This window comes from Cervus canadensis, chromosome 10 (genome assembly GCF_019320065.1).
Source record: "Cervus canadensis isolate Bull #8, Minnesota chromosome 10, ASM1932006v1, whole genome shotgun sequence".
In the NCBI taxonomy this organism is placed as follows: Eukaryota; Metazoa; Chordata; class Mammalia; order Artiodactyla; family Cervidae; genus Cervus; species Cervus canadensis.
The window spans coordinates 45,413,041-45,433,934 of record NC_057395.1 but is presented as its reverse complement, the minus strand read 5'-3'; the positions used below and the strand labels follow the sequence as shown (position 1 = coordinate 45,433,934).

General features: G+C 40.1%; 1 protein-coding gene across 4 annotated transcripts in view; it reads right to left on the bottom strand.

Moving 5' to 3' along the window:
- Nucleotides 1–20,854, bottom strand: part of LOC122448454 (prostaglandin F synthase 1-like) — a 36,866-nt gene extending 16,012 nt beyond the window's left edge. For 2 of the 4 annotated variants that reach the window (XM_043479764.1, XM_043479766.1), the window contains exons 1-2: nucleotides 20,804–20,851; nucleotides 73–183 (exon numbers count right to left, since the gene is read on the bottom strand). The gene's annotated coding sequence lies outside the window, so the exon portion shown is untranslated. Of the gene's footprint in view, nucleotides 1–72; nucleotides 184–20,803 lie in introns of all 4 variants that reach the window. The other 2 variants (XM_043479765.1, XM_043479767.1) reach the window with 2 other exon arrangements.
- Nucleotides 20,855–20,894: the final 40 nt, after the last annotated feature.

Genomic DNA, 20,894 nt, shown 5'->3' with positions numbered 1-20,894 from the left:
CAACAAAGTGAACACATAATTATGAAAAATCCAGAAGAGGATGAAAGGACATTTCGCAGTGGTTTTACTCACCTGTACCCTCCTCCTGCCTGGGGCAGTGCAATCTTGATCTTTAAAGAGCAGCGGCTCAGCTCCCTCAAACCAGAGTGATCACAGAAAACCTTAACGCAATGTTCCAACCTACTTGGGGATAGCCGGAAGATGAATGTTTGCTTTACCTAAACAAGCTTGAACTGAAGAGCAGCTGTCATGTCTCATTACAGCTGCAGGGGGACTATACATATGTGGGACCAGGGACAAAAGATTAAGGGTGGAGACCTAGACTAGACTATGTAAAACCCTGAGTAGAACTGACCTGTGGATTTGGGGGACATAGGGCATTCAAAAACAGCCATATATTCATGGGAATAAAACAGCCACCCATGGGCCAGGTAAGATGTTGACTCAGAAATAAATTGAGCAGCCCTTAGCTTTCCTTTGGACTGATCCCAGGCAAGGAGCCAGCCAAGTTAACTAGTGAAGTCCAGTCATGACATGGAGGAAATCAACCAAGAGTGAGTAGTTGCCTGTTGTTTCAGTACCCAATGATGAATGCACAGACACACACAGGAACACACACACACACACACACACACACACACACACACACACGACAGAAAGAAAAGAAGGAAGGAAGGAGAAAGAAAGAAAAAAAGAAAAAGGAAACCATGGTCCAGGAAAGGAAGATAATAAATCGGCACTGACTCTTCCAGAACAGTCACAAGAGCCACAGTTAGCGAACAGTGAGTGTCACAAGCTGTCCTGGGGAGGAGCTCCAGGTGGGCAAGAAGACGCTGAGCTCAGCTCCCCCAGAAGCACATCAGGGTCACATCTCCTGAAAACACATGACACCAACAGGAAGCCTCGTCCACTCCAAGGCTGTACAGAACTGTCCTCACAGAGCTGGGTGGGAAGGGAAGAGAAGCCATCAGGTCAGGACTGAGCCCCCAGGAGGGCCCCAGATGAAATGGGGGGACAGGGGCTCAGAGGTCCTCCCTGGAGAGACCCGTGCACACCATGCACTGGGCACTGCAGCCCTGGGATGACCCCAGGAGGTCATGACCCCATAGCTGCTGTGAACCCAGGGGGACCCAAAGGAGATCTGCAAGAACCTCAACTCCAAACCCTAGATGGCCGAAGATTAGTTCAAGGATTAGTTCAAGGCATAAATCCAAACACTATAGAAAACGTTCTGAGTTTAAGAGAGAAGAGGTGGTATTCAAGATAAACTCAATTATAGTGATTAAATATAAAAAAATCTCAATGTTGTATCAATAGGGAGGCATAACCAGGAATAATATTATGGAAATAGTAAACAAAAATGACTAAGGGATACCATGCAATGTCTGTCAGTTGGACAAAGACAATGTGTGGTAAAGTGTTGACAGAAAATGTTATTCTATTCAGCTTTACCACAAATATGATTTGCAATGACTTTTTTTTCCATCCTGTGGTTTGTCTTTCCCCCCTCTGGTAATTTGTTTCAGTGTGAAACAGTTTTGAGTTTGGATAAAGACTAATAATAATTTTTCCTTTTATTGCCTGTACTTTTGGTGTCAAATCCCCCAAGTTGTGACCATATCCAATGATGAGAAACTTTTTCCAGAGGTTTTCATCTGCAAATTTCATACTTGTATATTGTATGTCTAGATCTCAGAAGCATTTGGAGTTGCTTTTTCTATAAGGTCAACTCCCAACTTCTTTTTGCATGTGGATACCTAGTTTTCCCATCACTGGTAGTTGAAAAGACTGTCCTTCATAACTGTATCTATCTATTTAAAACAGATGTCATTTAAGTTCATGCTCACTCTGAAAGACCTGGGTTTCCCTTATAGCTCAGTTGGTAAAGAATCTGCCTGCAATGAAGGAGGCCTGGGTTTGATACCTGAGTTGGGAAAATCCCCTGGAAAAGCAAATGGCAACCCACTCCAGTATTCTTGCCTGGGAAATCCCATGGACAGAGGAGCCTGGCGGGCTACAGTCCATGGGGTGGCTTGCAAAGAGTCTGACGTGACTGAGAGGCTGACACTCACCATTTACTGTAGGGTCAGTTTAGTGAGGATCTCAGCTGTGCTTCTCTAGGACACTCTTTGTCTCTTCTTCAATTCTGCATGACAATATTACTGGGTAGAAAGTCCTTGGTTGTAGATATTTTTATCCTTTCAGTATTCTGAATATATTATGTAACTCCATTCTGGCCTACAATATTTCAGCTGCAAATCAATTGAGAGCCTTGTGGGGATTCCCTTACATGAGACTCAGTTTTTCTCTTGCTCCCTTTGAAATTTTCTCTTTAATATTTGGCAGCTGTAAGTCTTGGTGTGGGTCTCCTCGGTTTCATTTGTTTGGGACTCTCTGTATTTCTGGCACCTGGATGTCTTTTCCTTTCTTTAGGTTTGGGAAATTCTCTGTCATAATTTCATCAAATGCACTTTTCTGTGCCTTTCTCTTACTCTTCTCCTAGGACTACTGCTATGTGAATATTACTACACTTGATCTTGTCCCAGGAGACCACGCTTGTGAAAAATTGATTTTTTTTTTACTGTTCTGAGTGATTTCCATTATTCTGTCTTCTAGGTTGCTTACGCATTATTCTGTATCAGCTAACCTGTTGTTAACTCTTTCAAAAGTACTTTTATTTCATTTATTGTGTTATTCAGCTCTCGTTGAGTCTTTTTTATATTTTCTAGCTCTTTGTTGAAGTTCTCACTGTGTTTCTCTAGTCTTTTCAAAATATATTATTGTAACTTAACAATGTTATATGTAAGTCCTATGGTAACAACAAAGAAACTAAAATAGAGTATATGGAACATAAATATAAAAGAGATGAGAATCAAAGCTGTCACTATGAAAAATCATCTGAACATAAAGGAAAGTGGTAATGGAGGAAATAAGGAACTAAGTCACACCAAAAAATATAAAAAGACAAAGTATTTTCCTATCAGTTATTACTTTTAATGTAAATAAATTAAACTCCATATTCAAATAGTATATTTTGTCAGAATAGATTTTTAAAAAATATATAGCATTTCTGTCATTATAAGTGATTTACTGTAAATCTAAGGACAAACCTTCTTTGAAAGGAAAAAGTGACCAAAGACATTCTATGTACACAGTAACTAAAAGAGAGCTGGTGTGACCACACTCAGTTCAGTTCAGTCGCTCAGTCGTGTCTGACTCTGCGACCCCATGAACTGCAACATGCCAGGCTTCTCTGTCCACCACCAACTCCCAAAGCTTTCTCAAACTCAAGTCCATTGAGTTGATGATGTCATCCAACAATGATCTCTTCCTCTGTAGTCCCCTTCTCCTCCTGCCTTCAATCTTTTCAAGCATCAGGGTCCTTTCCAAAGAGTCAATTCTTTGCATCAGGTGGACAAAGTATTGGAGTTTCAGCTTCAGCATCAGTCTTTCCAATGAATATTCAGGACTGATCTCCTTTAGGATGGCCTGGTTGGATCCAAGGGACTCTAAGAGTCTTCTCCAACATCACAGCTCAACAGCATCAATTCTTTGGCACTCAGCTTTCTTTATAGTAACTCACATCTATACATGACTACTGGAAAAATCAGAGCTTTGATTAGGCAGACCTTTGTTGGCAAAGTAATGTCTCTGCTTTGTAATATGCTACTTAGGTTGGCCATAGCTTTTCTTCCAAGGAGCAAGTGTCTTTTAATTTCATGGCTGGCAGTCACCATCTGTGGTGATTTGGGAGCCCAAGAAAATAAAGTCTCTCACTGTTTCCATTGTTTCCCATCTATTTACTATGAAGTGATGGGACTGGATGTCATGATCTTACCCTTTTTAATATTGAGTTTTAAGCCAGCTTTTTCACTCTCCTCTTTCACTTTCATCAAGAGACTCTTTAGGTCTTCTTCACTTTCTGCCATAAGGGTGGTGTCATCTGCATATCTGAGATTATTGATATTTCTACTGGCAGTCTTGTTTCCAGCTTGTGTTTCATCCAGCCTGGCATTTCACATGATATATTCTGCATATAAGTTAAATAAGCAGGGTGACATTATACAGTGTTGACGTACTCCTTTCCCAATTTGGAACCAGTCCATTGTTCCATGTCCGGTTCTATCTGTTGTTTCTTGATCTGCACGTAGATTTTTCAGGTGGCAGGTAAGGTGGTCTTGTATTCCCATCTCTTGTATAATTTTCCACAGTTTGTTGTTATCTTCACAGTCAAAGGTTTTGGCGTTATCAATAAAGCAGAAGTAGATGTTTTGATGAAATTCTCCTGCTTTTTTGATGATCAAATTGGATGTTGGCAATTTGATCTCTGGTTCCTCTGCCTTTTCTAAATCCAGCTTGAAGACCTGGAAGTTCACGTTTCACATACTATTGAAGCTTGGCTTGGAGAATTATGAGCGTTACTTTGCTAGCATGTGAGATAAGTGCACTTGTGTGGTAGTTTGAATGTTCTTTGGCATTGCCCTTCTTTGGGATTGGAATGAAAACTGAGTTTTTCCAGTCCTGTGGCCACTGCTGAGTTTTCCAAATTTGCTGGCATATTGAGTGAAGCACTTTAACAGCATTATCTTTTAAGATTTGAAGTAGCTCAAGTGGAATTCCATCACCTTCACTAGCTTTGTTCATAGTGATGCTTCCTAAGGCCTGCTTGACTTCACATTTCAGGCTATCTGGTTCTAGGTGAGGGATCACACCATCATGGTTATCTGGGCCATGAAGATCTTTCTTTGTATAATTCTTCTCTGTATATCAGAAAATTTAAAGGTTTTAAAATAAAAGTTGTGACAAGACAAAGAAGGATATTCTACACTGATAAATGGCGAATCCACCAAGAATATAGAGAAATTACAAACATAGATGGGCCAAACATCAGAATTCCAAAATAGATGAAGCCAAGATAGTTAGAGTTGAAGGGAAAAACAAATACCACTAAAGCACTAGTTGGAGACATTAATATCTACTTTCAATAATCGATAAAACAACTAGACAAAAGACCAATGAGGAAATAGAAAGAGATGCTCGAACAAATCTATGCCAACACACTGAATAATCTAGCTGAAATGGAAATTTTCTAGAGACACACAGTCTGTGAAGACAAAATCCTGAAGGAACAGAAAGCCTGAGTAGACTTATTTCTACCAAGCAGATTGAATCAGTAATTAGGAAACTCTCAAGAAAGAGAAACCCGAGCCAGACGACCACACTAGTAAATTCTGCCAAGCATTTATAGCAGAATTAACAGCAATCATTCTTAAATTCTCCAAAAAATATTCAAGAGGAAGGAATACTTTCCAACACATTCTATCAAAGCCAGCATTAGCCAGAGACCAGTACCTGACAAAGATACTACAGAAAAGTCAACTACAGACAGATGTTTCAGATGATGATTGCCACAAAATTTCTCAATAAAATATGGGAAAATTGAATTCAGGAGCATACTAAAAATTATACATCATGACCAAATGAGACTCTTTCCTGGGCAACAGCTGTGTACATATTTATTTTAGTAATGGCAATACACTACATTAACAAAAAGCAGGGGGAAAAGTCACATGATAATAACAAGTGATGTGGAACAAAGACTGTGACACAACTCAATATCCTTTTATGATTAAAAAAAAATTCAATAAACCAGAAATAGAAAGAAGCTTTCTCAACATAATGAAGCCTATACATAGATGGCAGAGGAATAGGACGGGGAGACCACTTTCTCCACCACAAATTCATCGACAGAACATTTGAACACCGAGCAAATTCCACAGAACAACTTCTGAATGCTGGCAGAGGACAACAGGCACCCAGAAAGGCAGCCTATTGTCTTCAAAAGGCGGTAGGCTCCAGCTTCATCCATCTCATTAGGACTGGTTCAAATGAATGAACATTACAGCATACTAACACATATATACGGAATTTAGAAAGGTGATAACGATAACCCTATATGCAAAACAGAAAAAGAGACACAGAAATACAGAACAGACTTTTGAACTTTGTGGGAGAATGTGAGGGTGGGATATTTCAAAAGAACAGCATGTATACTATCTATGGTGAAACAGATCACCAGCCCAGGTGGGATGTATGAGACAAGTGCTCCGGCCTGGTGCACTGGGAAGACCCAGAGGAATCGGGTGGAGAGGGAGGTGGGAGGAGGGATCGGGATTGGGAATACATGTAAATCCATGGCTGATTCATATCAATGTATGACAAAACCCACTGGGGAAAAAAAAAAAAAGGCGGTAGGACAAAATATAAAAGATAAAAAGAGAGACAAAAGAGATAGAGACAGATCGATCCTGGGAAAGTGAAAGTGAAGTCGCTCAGTCGTGTCCAACTCTTTGCAGCCCCATGGACTGTAGCCTACCAGTCTCCTCCATCCACGGGATTTTCCAGGCAAGAGTACTGGAGTGGGTTGCCATTTCCTTCTCCAGGGGATCTTCCCAACCCAGGGATTGATCCCTGGTCTCCCTCATTGCAGGCAGACGCTTCGCCCTCTGAGACACCAGGGAAGCAGTCTTTAAAAAGAAGTTTCTAAACACCAGCAAACAGTCTCTCCGGCGGGTCTGTGGCAAGCCTTGGAATCTCAGAGGGCAAAATAACTGGGAGGAAAAATAAATAAATAATTAAAACCCACAGATTACCTGCCTAACAGCAACTCCCAGTGGAGAAGCAGCCCAGACGCTCTCATCCCCCAGTAGCAAGCGGGAGAGGGACAGCGAGGAGCGGGCTGCATGGCTTTGGGTAAGGACAGGGCCTGAATACCCTGAGGGCAATTTGAGGGAACTAGCTTGAGATAGCAACCCACACTGTGGGATAGCTATACCACAATCCCGTGAAAAGCCCTAACCTAAGACACCGCCGGGCATGCTCACAGAACAAAGGACTGAGCAGAGCTAGCTGGCTGCAGACCAGCCCATGCCCCGCTGGAGACAGGCAGGCTGGAAGGGGGCAATTGCGGCCCCAGAGAGGCATCCTATACCAAACTGCAAGCAGGCTTCTCTGCTAACCAAGACTTCTTGGGATTCCAGATGATTGACATCCGCAGGGAGGATTGCAGCTAGAGACCAGCTCCCCAGAATAGACAAATGGCACACCTAAGAAGGTGTGCCCATTGTATACCCAGAAAACTGAGTGGCTAGAATGGGGGAGGGCATAAGCCGCAGCCTTCAACTGGGGGCGACTACACACGCCAAGGACCTGGTCACCTGAGCTGCTCGGACCTGGGATGGGTGCAAAACGCAGGCCCAACCAAACCTGCACCTTTGTGGAGTACCCGAGAACCTGAATTTGAGCAGCTTAGACGTGGGAAGTGCGTGAACCAGGGCCCGCATCAGACAGTTCTTGGCAGAACAACCTAGAATCTGAGCAGTGTAGACTGGGAAAGCACACATGCCGTTAGTGGGGGAACCTCAGTGTGGCTGAATCACTGTGAGCACACGCCAGTGATATTTGTTCACAGTGTTCCTCCCTTCCAAAGCAGGACTGAACAAGTGAGCCTAAAAAAAAAAAAAAAAAAGTGACCACCACTGAGCCCCCTGTGGCAGGGCAGAAATTAGACTCTGAAGAGACCAGCAAACAGAAGCTAAAATAAACAGAGGGAACCGCTTTGGAAATGACAGGTGCAGTAGATTAAAACCCTGTAGTTAGCACAGACTACAAAGGAAGGGGCCTGTAGACCTTGAGAAGTACAAGCCGGACAAAGGAACTATCTGAAGATGAACTGACCCCACACTGTCTGCAACAGCTCCAAAGAAATTCTTGGATATACTTTTACTATTACCATTTTTTAAATGAAAAAAATTAAAAAAAAATTTTATTCTATTTTTTTATTTTTAAGTTCCCATTACTCCTTTAAATTTCATTTTTATAACCTACTATTACCTTGCAAAAATAAAAAGACCATATTTCTAAAACAAACTTCATATATATATATATTTTATAATTTCTGTGATTTTGTTTTTTGTTTGTTTTTAATTTTTCTTCTTTTTTTAATATTGTATTTTTGGGAATCTAACCTCTACCCAAGATTTTTGATCTTTGCTTTCTGGTATTTGTTATCAACTTCGTACCTTTAAGAACCCAATCTTCAGTACCCATTTTCACTTGGGAGCGGGATCACTGACCTGATTGTTCTCTCCCCCTTTTGACACTCCTTTTTCTCCACCAGGTCATCTTTATCTCCCCCGGCTCCCCTTTCTTCTCTACCCAACTCAGTGAATCTCTTTGTGTGTTCTGGGCTGTGGAGAACACTTAGGGAATTGATTACTGGCTGGATCTGTCTCTCTCCTTTTGATTCCCCCTTTTATCCTCTTGGCCACCTCTGTCTCCTTCCTCCCTCCTCTCTCTTTGTAACTCCATGAACATCTCTGAGGGGTCCAGACTGTGGAGAGCACATAGGGAAGTGATTACTGGCTAGCTTGCTCTCTCGCCATTTGATACCCACTCTGCTCCTCCTGGTCACCTCTGACTCCCTCTCCCATCTTCTCTTCTCCATGTAACTCTGTGTACCTCTCTGGGTGTCCCTCACTGTGGAGAAACTTTTCATCATTAACCTAGATGTTTTATCATTGGTGCTGTATAGATGCAGAAGTCTTGAGGATACTGTAAAAATAAGACTGAAAACCAGAGGCAGGAGGCCTAAGTCCAAATCCTGAGAATACCAGAGAACTCCAGAATCCAGGGAACATTAAATGATAGCAGCTCATCAAACACCTCCATACCTACACTGAAACCTAGCACCACCTGAGGGCCAACAAGCTCCAGAGCAAGACATACCATGAAAATTCTCCAGCAACACAGGAACATAACCCTGAGCCTCAATATACAGACTGACCAAAGTCACACCAAACCCACTGACATCTCAAAACTTATTACTGGACACTTCACTGAACTCCAGAGAGAAGAAATCCAGCTCCACCCACCAGAACGCCGACACAATCTTCCCTAACCAGAAAACCTTGAGAAGCCACCCGTCCAACCCCACCCACAGCGAGGAAACTCCACAATAAAGCGGAAACACCAACTGCCAGAATACGGAAAGGCCACCAGAAACACAGCAATATAAACAAGGTGAAAAGGCAGAGAAATACCCAGCAGGTAAAGGAACAGGATAAATGCCCACTAAACCAAACAGAAGAGGAAGAGATAGGAAAACTACCTGATTAAGAATTTCAAATAACGATAGTGAAAATGATCCAAAATCTTGAAATCAAATTGGAGTTACAGATAAATAGCCTGGAGACAAGGATCGAGAAGATGCAAGAAAGGTTTAACAAAGACCTAAAAGAAATAAAAAAGTCAATATATAATGAACATTGCAATAAATGAGATCAAAAGCACTCTGGAGGGAACCAACAGTAGAATGACAGAGGCAGAAGATAGGACAAGTGAGGTAGAAGATAGAATGGTGGAAATTAATGGAACAGAGAGGAAAAAAGAAAAAAGAATTAAAAGAAGTGAGGACAACCTCAGAGACCTCTGGGACAATGTTAAATGCTCCAACATTTGAATCATAGGAGTCCCAGAAGAAGAGGACAAAAGAAAGGCCATGAGAAAATACTTGAGGAGATAATAGTTGAAAACTTCCCTAAAATGGGGAAGGAAATAATCACCCAAATCCAAGAAACCCAGAGAGTCCCAAACAGAATAAACCCAAGGTGAAACACCCCAAGACACATATTAATCAAATTAACAAAGATCAAACACAAAGAACAAATATTAAAAGCAGCAAGGGAAAAACAAGAAATAACACACAAGGGAATTCCCATAAGCATAACAGCTAATCTTTCAATAGAAACTCTTCAGGCCAGAAGGGAATGGCAGGACATACTTAAAGTCATGAAAGAAAATAACCTACAACCCAGATTACTGTACCCAGCAAGGATCTCATTCAAATATGAAGGAGAAATCAAAAGCTTTACATACAAGCAAAAGTTGAGAGAATTCAGCACCACCAAACCAGCTCTTCAACAAATGCTAAAGGATCTTCTCTAGACAGGAAACAAAGAAAGGGTGTATAAACTCGAACCCAAAACAATAAAGTAAATGGCAACAGGATCATACTTATCAATAATTACCTTAAGTGTAAATGGGTTGAATGCCCCAGCCAAAAGACAAAGTCTGGCTGAATGGATACAAAAACAAGACCCCTATATATGTTGTCTACAAGAGACCCACCTCGAAACAAGGGACACATACAGACTGAAAGTGAAGTGCTGGAAAAAGATATTCCATGCAAATAGAGACCAAAAGAAAGCAGGAGTAGCAAAACTCATATGAGATAAAGTGACTTTAAAACAAAGGTTGTGAAAAGAGACCAAGGCGGACAGTACATAATGATCAAAGGATCAATCCAAGAAGAAGATATAACAATCATAAATATATATGCACCCAACATAGGAGCACCACAATATGTAAGACAAATGCTAACAAGTATGAAAGGAAAAATTAACAATAACACAGTAATAGTGGGAGACTTTAATACTCTACTCACACCTATGTGTGAGTAAACAGAAAATTAACAAGGAAACACAAACTTTAAATGATGCAATAGACCACTTAGACCTAATTGATATCTATAGGACATTTCACCCCAAAACAATGAATTTCACCTTTTTCTCAAGCACACACAGAACCTTCTCCAGGATAGACCACATCCTGGGTCATAAATCTAGCCTTGGTAAATTCAAAAAAATTGAAATCATTCCAAGCATCTTTTCTGACCACAATGCAGTAAGATTATATGACAATTACAGGAGAAAAACTATTAAAAATTCCAACATAAGGAGGCTGAACAACACGCTGCTTAATAACCAACAAATCACAGAAGAAGTCCAAATATGCATAGAAACAAATGAAAATGAAAAAACAATAATCCAAAACCTATGGAACACTGTAAAAGCAGTGCTAAGGGGAAGGTTCATAGCAATACAGGCTTATCTTAAGAAACAAGGAAAAATCAAATAAATAATCTTACTCTACACCTAAAACAACTTGAAAAGGAAGAAATTATGAACCCCAGAGTTAGTAGAAGGAAAGAAATCTCAAAAATTAGGGCAGAAATAAATGCAAAAGAAGCAAAAGAGACCATAGCAAAAATCAACAAATCTGAAAGCTGGTTCTCTGAGAAGGTAAATAAACTTGATGAAACATTAGCCAGACTCATCAAGAAACAAAGGGAGAAAAAAATCAAATCAGCAAAATTAGAAATGAAAATGGAGAGATCACAACAGACTACACAGAAATACAAAGGATCATAAGAGATTATTATCAGCAACTATATGCAAATAAAATGGACAACTTGGAAGAAATAGACAAATTCTTAGAAAAGTACAACTTTCCAAAATTGAACCAGGAAGAAATAGAAAATCTCAACAGACCCATCACAAGCATAGAAATTGAAACTGTAATCGGAAATCTTCCAACAAACAAAAGCCCAGGACCAGACGGCTTCACAGCTAAATTCTGCCAAAAATTTAGAGAACAACTAACACCTATCCTAGTCAAACTCTTCCAGAAAATTGCAGAAAACTGCAGAGGAAGGGAAACTTACAAACTCATTCTGTCAGGCCGCCATCACCTTAATACCTAAACCTGGCAAAGATGCCACAAAAAAAAGAAAACCATAGGCCAATATCACTGATGAACATAGATGCAAAAATCTTTAACAAAATTCTAGCAAACAGAATCCAACAACATATTAAAAAGATCATACATCATGACCAAGTGGGTTTTATCCCAGGGATGCAAGGATCCTTCAATATCCACAAATCAATCAATGTAATACACTACTTTAACAAATTGAAAAATAAAAACCATACAATTATCTCAATAGATGCAGAGAAAGCCTCTGACAAAATTCAACATCCATTTATGATAAAAACCCTCCAGAAAGCAGGAATAGAAGGAACATACCTCAACATAATAAAAGCTATATATGACAAACCCTCAGCAAACATTATCCTCAATGGTGAAAAATTGAAAGCATTTCCCCTAAAGTCAGGAACAAGACAAGGGTGCCCACTCTCACCACTACTATTCAATATAGTTTTGGAAGTTTTGGCCACAGCAATCAGAGCAGAAAAATAAATAAAAGGAATCCAGATTTGAAAAGAAGAAGTAAAACTCTCACTGTTCACAGATGACATGATCCTCTACATAGAAAACCCTAAAGACGCCACCCGAAAATTGCTAGAGCTAATCAATGAATATTGTAAAGTTGAAGGATATAACATTAACACACAGAAATCCCTTGCATTCCTATAAACTAACAATGTGAAAACAGAAAGAGAAATTAAGGAGACAATCTCATTCACCATTGCAACGAAAAGAATAAAATACTTAGGAATATACCTACCTAAAGAAACAAAAGACCTATATATAGAAAACCATAAAACACTGATGAAAGAAATCAAAGAGGACACAAATAGATGGAGAAATATACTGTGTTCATTGATCAGAAGAATTAATATAGTGAAAATGAGTATATGACACAAAGCAATCTATAGATTCAATGCAATCCCTATCAGGCTACCAACGGTATTTTTCACAGAACTAGAACAAGGAATTTCACACTTCGAATGGAAATACAAAAAATCTCGAATAGCCAAAGCAATCTTGAGAAAGAAGAATGGAACTGGAGGAATCAACCTGCCTGACTTCAGTCTCTACTACAAAGCCACAGTCATCAAGACAGGGTGGTACTGGCACAAAGACAGAAATATAGACCAATGGAACAGAATAGAAAGCCCAGAGATAAATCCACGAACCTATGGACACCTTACCTTTGACAAAGGAGACAAAAATATACAATGGAGAAAAGACAATCTCTTTAACAAGTGGTGCTGGGAAAACTGGTCAACCACTTGTAAAAGAATGAAACTGGAACACTTTCTAACACCATACACAAAAATAAACTTAAAATGCATTATAGATATAAATGTAAGACCAGAAACTATAAAACTCCTAAAGGAAAACATGGGCAAAACACTCTGACATAAACCACAGCAGGATCCTCTAATACCCACCTCCCAGTGTATTGGAAATAAAAGCAAAAATAAGCAAATGGGACCTAATGAAACTTAAAAGCTTTTGCACAACAAAGGAAACTATAAGCAAGGTGAAAAGACAGCCTTCAGAATGGGAGAAAATAATAGTAAATGAAGCAACAAAGAATTAATCTCAAAAATACACAAGCAACACCTGCAGCTCAATTCCAGAAAAATAAATGACCCAATCAAAAAATGGGCCAAAGAACTAAACAGACATTTCTCCAAATAAGACATACAGATGGCTAACAAACACATGAAAAGATGCTCAACATCACTCATTATCAGAGAAATGCAAATGAAAACCTCAATGAGGTACCATTACGTGCCAGTCAGAATGGCTGCTATCCAAAAGTCTACAAGCAATAAATGTTTGAGAGGGTGTGGAGAAAAGGGAACCCTCTTACACTGTTGGTGGGAATGCAATCTAGTACAGCCTCTATGGAGAACAGTGTGGAGATTCCTTAAAAAACTGGAAATAGAACTGCCATATGACCCAGGAATCCCCCTCCTGGGCATACACACCGAGGAAACCAGAATTGAAAGAGACACGTGTACCCCAATGTTCATCGCAGCACTGTTTATAATAGCCAGGGCATGGAAACAACCTAGATGTCCATCAGCAGATGAATGGATAAGAAAGCTGTGGTACAGATACACAATGGAATACTACTCAGCCATTAAAAAGAATTCATTTGAATCAGTTCTAATGAGGTGGATGAAACTGGAGCCTATTATACAGAGTAAAGTAAGCCAGAAAGAAAAACATCAATACAGAAAACTAATGCATACATATGGAATTTAGAAAGATGGTAATGATGACCCTGTATACGAGATAGCAAGAGAGACACAGATGTATTGAACAGTCTTTTGGACTCTGTGGGAGAGGGTAAGGGAGTGATAATATGGGAGAATGGCATTGAAACATGCAAATTATCATATGTGAAACAAATCGCCAGTCCAGATTTGATGCAGGAGACAGGGTGCTTGGGGCTGGTGCACTGGGATGGCCCAGAGGGACGGGATGGGGAGGGAGCTGGGAGGGGGGGTTCAGGATGGGGAACACATGTATACCCATGGCAGATTCAAGTCAATGTATGGCAAAACCAATACAATGTTGTAAGGTAAAATAAATAAATTCATTAATTTTTAAAAATGAAGCCTATACATGAAAAAACCACAACTCATATCAGATTCAGTGATAAAAGACTGAAAGCATTTCTGGTTAAGATCAGTAATATAGAAGTTTTACCAGTTTTTACCACTCATGGTAAACATACAATCATCAGTTTCAGCTATAGTAATAAAAGAAACAAACAATAATATGCATTCAAAAGTAATAAAATTATCTCTGTTCTGAGATGGCATGATCATTTATGTAGAAAACCATAAAGATAAAACAAAAAACTGTTACAACTAATAAATAATTTTAGCAGAGGTGTAGGATGCAATATCAAAACAGAAAAGTCAGTTACATTTCTATACACTAAGAATGTAAATTTGTATGTAAATCTTAAAAGAAAAACTGTAAAGCAATTCCACTGGGAAAAAAAAACATGAAAAAATAATGCATTTGGAAATAACCAAAAAGGCAAAAGAAATGAATAATTAGCAATACAAAATTTGCCTGAAGGAAGTAAAGACAAAAATATATGGAACAGCAACCATGTTTCATTAATGAAAGATTTAATATTAAGATGACAAAACTAATCAAAGTGATCTGCACATTCAATTGAACTTTACATACGCCAACAATATTTGGAGGAAGGGGAAGTAGAAAAACTAACCCTAAAATGCATCTGGAATTACAAAGGACCCTGAATAGACAAAACAATTTTGAAAAGGAAGAAATAAATCTTGGAAAGTAGAAAGTAAAGAAACAACAGAGAACAGAATTTGGTTTCTCACAATTTGAGCTTTCATAATTAACTACAAAGCTACTATAATCAAAACTGTGGATAATGGCATAAAGACAGATATAAAGACTAGTGAAATAGAACTCATACAGAAATAAACACAAACATAATATATGATAACTGACAAGGTTGCAAAGACCATTTACAGGGAAAAGTCAGTCTTTTTAACAAACAGTGCTGAATAAACTTCATATCTGTATTCAGAATAAAGAAGCTACCCATTAACTTTCATTGCACACACCACACACACACACACACACACACACCCCAAAATGCATTAAAGGCCTAAGCATACAAGACACAAATATGAAACTCAGGAGAAAAGCTAGAGGGAAGGCTTCAGTACATTAGATTTAATGTTTCATAATAAGCACAGGCAAAAGACAGATAAATAAATTTTGTCAAAATTCAGAATACTTTTGTATCAAAGAAACTATCAAGAGACTGAGAGGACAATCCACAGAAAGGGAAAAAAAAAACTTTGCAAATCTTATTTCTGATAAAGCTGAATAGCGCGGAAATTCCTGGAAACACCCTAAAAACCTTATTTCAAATTGCTTGGCTTGGTGTTCTTTACTTTTTAATCCTTAATATGTCCATAATTAAACTTTTGATTATCCCTGCCTAGTGATGAGTAATGTAAAGTGTTTTTATTTCCTCAGTCTTTTGAGTTTGTCTTGGCTACCGCTATTTCTCTTCCCTACTGAATTCAAATCATTTTCTAAGAGCATTTGGATTTATACCTTGAACTAGTCCTAGGGTTCCCCAACCAGCAGACATGGACATGGTAGAAACTGTCACAGTCTCTGTGTGAACGGACAACACACAGGAAAGGAAACACATTCTTCCACAAATATCACACAAAACACTGTCTTGTATTCTCTCCACACCCTCCAGTACCAACTTCTGTTCCTCTTTGACTTCAGTTTTCTACACAGTGCATACCAAACCATAGTAACTGTGTAAACAGGATGATAGTAAGCTCCAAGTAATGGTGGCCCAGGTGCTTTGGTCACGTTCCCCAGTTCCTGCTTCTGTTCCCTCCCCTCCATGTCTCAGAACCACCACCTGTTCTTCATCTTTGTATTCTTGTACTTACCAGATCTCAGAGTTTGAGGGAACTTGAAGTCCTGTCACAATCAGAGGATAAGTGTGATCAGATCACAACAGGAATAAAGTGGTACATCAATAAACATCATCTTTTATAGAAGGAGTTGATAATAATGTATAAGAAGTGCTCAGATTCTCAAACAAGCATTCAAGGAGCTCTTTTTAGGTAACGTGCATTTCAATATCTGCTGGGTATTCATCCAATCCATCTTCATTGAAAACACAGTCTTCATGTCCTGAAGCAAGTACATCTATTGTTCTTGATCTGGTAACTAGAAAAGTCTTCTCACTATAGTGTGCATGATTTCCACCCACAAATTCAGATGAGTGGGAAGGAATCACAGTTTTTCATTTTGCTTGGAATTGATATCTTTGTGGCTATTTCAAACATGATCTTTCATGGAAATGGTAGCTGAAGAACATACTCTATTCTAGATAGAGAACCAAGACTTGGGAGCACCCCCATCATCAGGGATTAGCTCCATAGAGACACCCATTGTCCCAAGTCCTTTGTGCATTCAAGTCCAGGTGCCTGAATGGTGGTCAGCTCAGCTCCAGAGGAAAAAGAGGGTTACTGCTTTGAGGTCTCAGCATCTAATTGTTGATATAAAAGAGAAACAAGGGAAAAAGTTTTAACAGAATGGCCTATATGAGTGTGTGAATGGAGGACAGCTTGAGACCATGCTGGGAGAAAAGACCTCCCCATCAGAAGACCCTTTTCTGATTCTCCAGACCACAAAGAGTCTCTCTTAGATGGCATCTGGAAGGTTTCATGTGAATTTTGGCAATCACAGTAGAAACAGATATCAAGGACTATTGTTCAAATATACAGAAATTCAAGTCATTTACTTTATTATTTGTTCACAAACTCTTGAAGTTGCTTTCAATAAAGACTGTGGTCTTCATCTCTAAAACTTCTTTAGTTTTCCCTTTCGGGGAAGAACACTGACCTTGTGATACATGACACATCTAATGTACACAACAGGTCTGGTGGATCCAAGGAAGACAACTCATTCATTACTCACCATCCAGCAAACACCAGATTTACTGTCACATATATGTAACAATAAAAAGGCAAGGCGTTTTCTGTACCTCAGCATTTATGTGCCACAGAAACTGTATGCCCTGCAGAAAATAAGGTGAAAAAAGAGTCTGTGATCACCTGGGTTTCAGAAATTAATTAAAACAATATCCACTGTCCTTTCCAAAGCATGGAAAACTGCCCAAGGCTGCGGTCTGTGAAGGAGTAGAGGTAAAAATAAAAATGATCTTAATCACAGATACACTTGTTGCAAAATGCCATGCTGATGGAGCAATAGCATCAATTATACTCCTCAACATCCTGGTGCATATATGTTAACCAGTGGTATATCCTCTTTCTGTATTGACCCCTTCAACACTCTGTTATGCTCTTCTGTGTCTTTTGTTATAGACTGTATTTTAGAGTTTATTTTGTCTGATATGAGTATTTCCACCCCTCACTGTCTCATCATTTTCATTTTCATGAAATGTCTTTTTCATCCCTTTGCTGACAGTCTCTTTATCTAAAGAAACATAGCTCTGCAGTGAGTCTCTTGTAAGAAGCATATAGATGGACTCGTGTTTTATTATTATTATTATTCAATCAATCAGCCAATCCATCTTTTGACCAGATAGTTCATTCCATTGACTTTTAAGGTGATTATTGATAGGATTGTACTAATTGCCATTTTGTTACTTGTTTTCTGTTTTCTTTCCTCTAGTTTTGTGTTGTTCTTTTATTCTCCTTTGCCTGGCCTCTTGATGAAGGTAAAAGAGGAGAAAGAAAAATCTGGCGTAAAACTCAACATTCAAAAACAGTTTATGGTATCCAGTCCCATCAGTTCATGGCAAATAGATGGGGAGAAATGAAAATAGTGACAAAAATCAGTTGGATTTTTCTTGGGCTCCAAAATCACTGTGGACAATGACTGTAGCCACAAAATCAAAAGACACTTGCTCCTTGGCAGAAAAACTAACAAAACTAGACATTGGATTAAAAAGCAGAGACTTCACTTTGTCAGAAAAGGTCCATCCATATAGGCAAAGCTATGGTTTTTCCAGTAGTCAAGTACAGATGTGAGAGTTGGACCACAAAGAATCCTGAGCCCTGAAGAATTGATGCTTTCCAACTGTGGTGCTGGAGAAGGCTCTTGAGAGACGCTTGGACTGCAAGGAGATCAAAGCAGTCAATCCTAAAGGAAATCAACCCTGAATATTCTTTTGAAGGACTGATGCTGAAGCTGAAGCTCCAATATTTTGGCCACTTGATGTGAAGAGCCAACTCATTGGAAAAGACCCTGATGCTGGGAAAGATTGAAGGCGGGAGGAGAAGGGGCTGACAGAGGATGAGGCGGCTGGGTGACATCAGTTGAGTTTGAGCAAACTCCAGGAGATGGTGAAGGTCAAGGAAGCCTGGCATGCTTCAGTCCATGGTGTCACAGAGTCAGACATGACTGAGCAACTGAACAACAGCAACTTGTGGTTTAATGATTTTCTTTAGTTGTTTGCTTGTGTTCCTTTCTCTCTCATTTTTGTGAATTGATTGTAGACTTGTGACTGGTATCCTCATTTTAATTTGATAACCATTTAGGTTCAAACACATTCTAAAGGATCTGCATGTTTTACTCTCCTCTCGCACATTTTGTGTTTTTGATGTCATGTTCTTCCTTTCCTATAAACTCTTACTTCTTGGTGGCATCTTCTTTTCCACTTAGAGAAGATCCTTTAACATTTCTTTTCTGATTATTTTATTATTGATGAATTCTTTTAGTTTTTGCTTGTCTGAGAAGCTTTTTAGGTCTTCTTCAATTCTGAATGATAATCTTGTAGGTTATCTTGCATTTAATTTTTTCCTTTTGGTACTTCAGAAAGATCATGGCATAGTCTTCTGCCTACATAGTTTCTGCAGGAAAATCAGCCAATAATCTGATGTGGTTTTCCTTGTCTGTGACATGTTGTTTTTCTCTTGCTGGCTTAAGAATTCTTTTATCTGTAACTTTTGTCATTTTGACTGTGATATATCTTGGTGTGGGCAGCTTTGGTTTTATGTTATTTGAGACTCTGTGCTTCCACACCTGGATAACTTTTCCCTTCTTTGGGCCTGGTTCTTTGGGGTCATAATTTCATCAAATGTCTTTTCTGCCCCTTTCTCTCTCTCCTCTTTCTAGGACTCCTAGAATGTGGATGTTAGTATACCTGATGTTGTCCCTGTGGTCCTTTAAATGGTTCTCTTTTTTTTAATTGGAGGATAATTGCTTTACAAGGGTGTGTTAGTTTCTGCTGTACAACAAAATGAATCAGCCAGTTGTATACATAGGTCCCCTCCCTTTGAGCCTCCCTCCCATTAAACCATTCTCTTCTTTAAATTTTGCTTTTCTTTTTGCTGTTTTTATTGCATGATTTCAATAATGGTATCTTTCAGATCACTTCTGAAATCTGTATCACCTAGCCTGCTATTATTTCCTCCTAGTGTGTTTTTCTCTCTGAGTTATCATAATCTTCAGTCCTGACTGGTTATTGTATTTAATATTTTCTAGTTACTTCTTAACACTCTTCATTGTGTTCATTTATTCTTTTCCCTTGTGAAGTTAGAATTCTTATTACTAATTCTTTGAAATATGGTAAATTATTTTGGTGAGTTAACTGTCTTATTAGCTATTTTTGCAGGGCTTTTTTTTTTTTTCTTATTCTTTAACTTGAACAACTTCCTCTGTCTTCTCAATTTGCTTAACTTCCTCCAACTGTATGAAATTAGGTGAAAAAGTTACCTATACCAGTCTTGCAGGGGTGTCCTTGTGTGGACATGTCCCTGTGCAGTCTGCAGTCTGTGTGCCTGGAGGCTTTGGGACAGAGTTGGAGCAGAAGTGGGCCAAGGTCAGGCCTTTCCCAGGGTGTACTGGCAGCTGGCAGTTTGGTGGGAGGTTGAGAGGGAGGCTAGATCCAGGGCCAAGTGTGAGCAGAGGCTTTTCTTGTGCTCTGTGGCTGTCCACACCCTACTGGACCAGGTGTGTCCCAAGGCGCTGAAGCAGAAGCCCTGACTGTGGCCTTAACTTGGCTCTACCTTGTAGGTGTGCACCCCCCTCCCCAACTCTGGCACCTTTGCCCCAGAGGGTGGCAGAGATGGAGGGAGGTGTGCTGAAGCAGCCCCTGGTGCGGGCGGCCGTGCCTGTGGTGCAGACCTGGCACACCATCAGAGCCCCAGATCCTGCTCCTTGGTCCCCTCTCTGATGGCCGCCCTGCCACATCCAGATGTCCTGCTGGTGTCAGCCTGCTCTGTACCCCCCACTGCCCACTCTGCCCAGCATGGGTGGCCCCTTGCCCCGGGGGGGGGGTGAACTGGATCCAGGGGTGCTGAGGGGGCCATCTGTGGGCCAGGGGGCACACAGACTGCCCAGTAAACAGGCTGAGTCCTGGGAAGTGTCCTGCCGCCCCCTCAGCGTATTCCAGGAGCAGGAGTGGGTGCATTTCTCTGTATAGGAGTCAGGCTCCTGGGCCTCCTGAGGGTCCCCCTGGATTCACAGCAGCCGCGGGGCCGTGACCTCCTGAGGTCATCCCAGGGCTGCGGTGCCCAGTGCGTGGTGTTCATGGGTCTCTCCAGGGAGGACCTCCGAGCCCCTGTTCCTCAGCTCCTGGGGGAGCTGAGCTCAGCGTCCTCTTGCCCACCTGGAGCTCCTCCCCAGGACAGCGTGTGAAACTCACTGTGCACTGAGTGTGGCTCCTGTGATTGTTCAGGAAGAGTCGGTGCTGATTTATTTCCTTCCTTTCCTGGATCATGGTTTCCTTTCTTTAT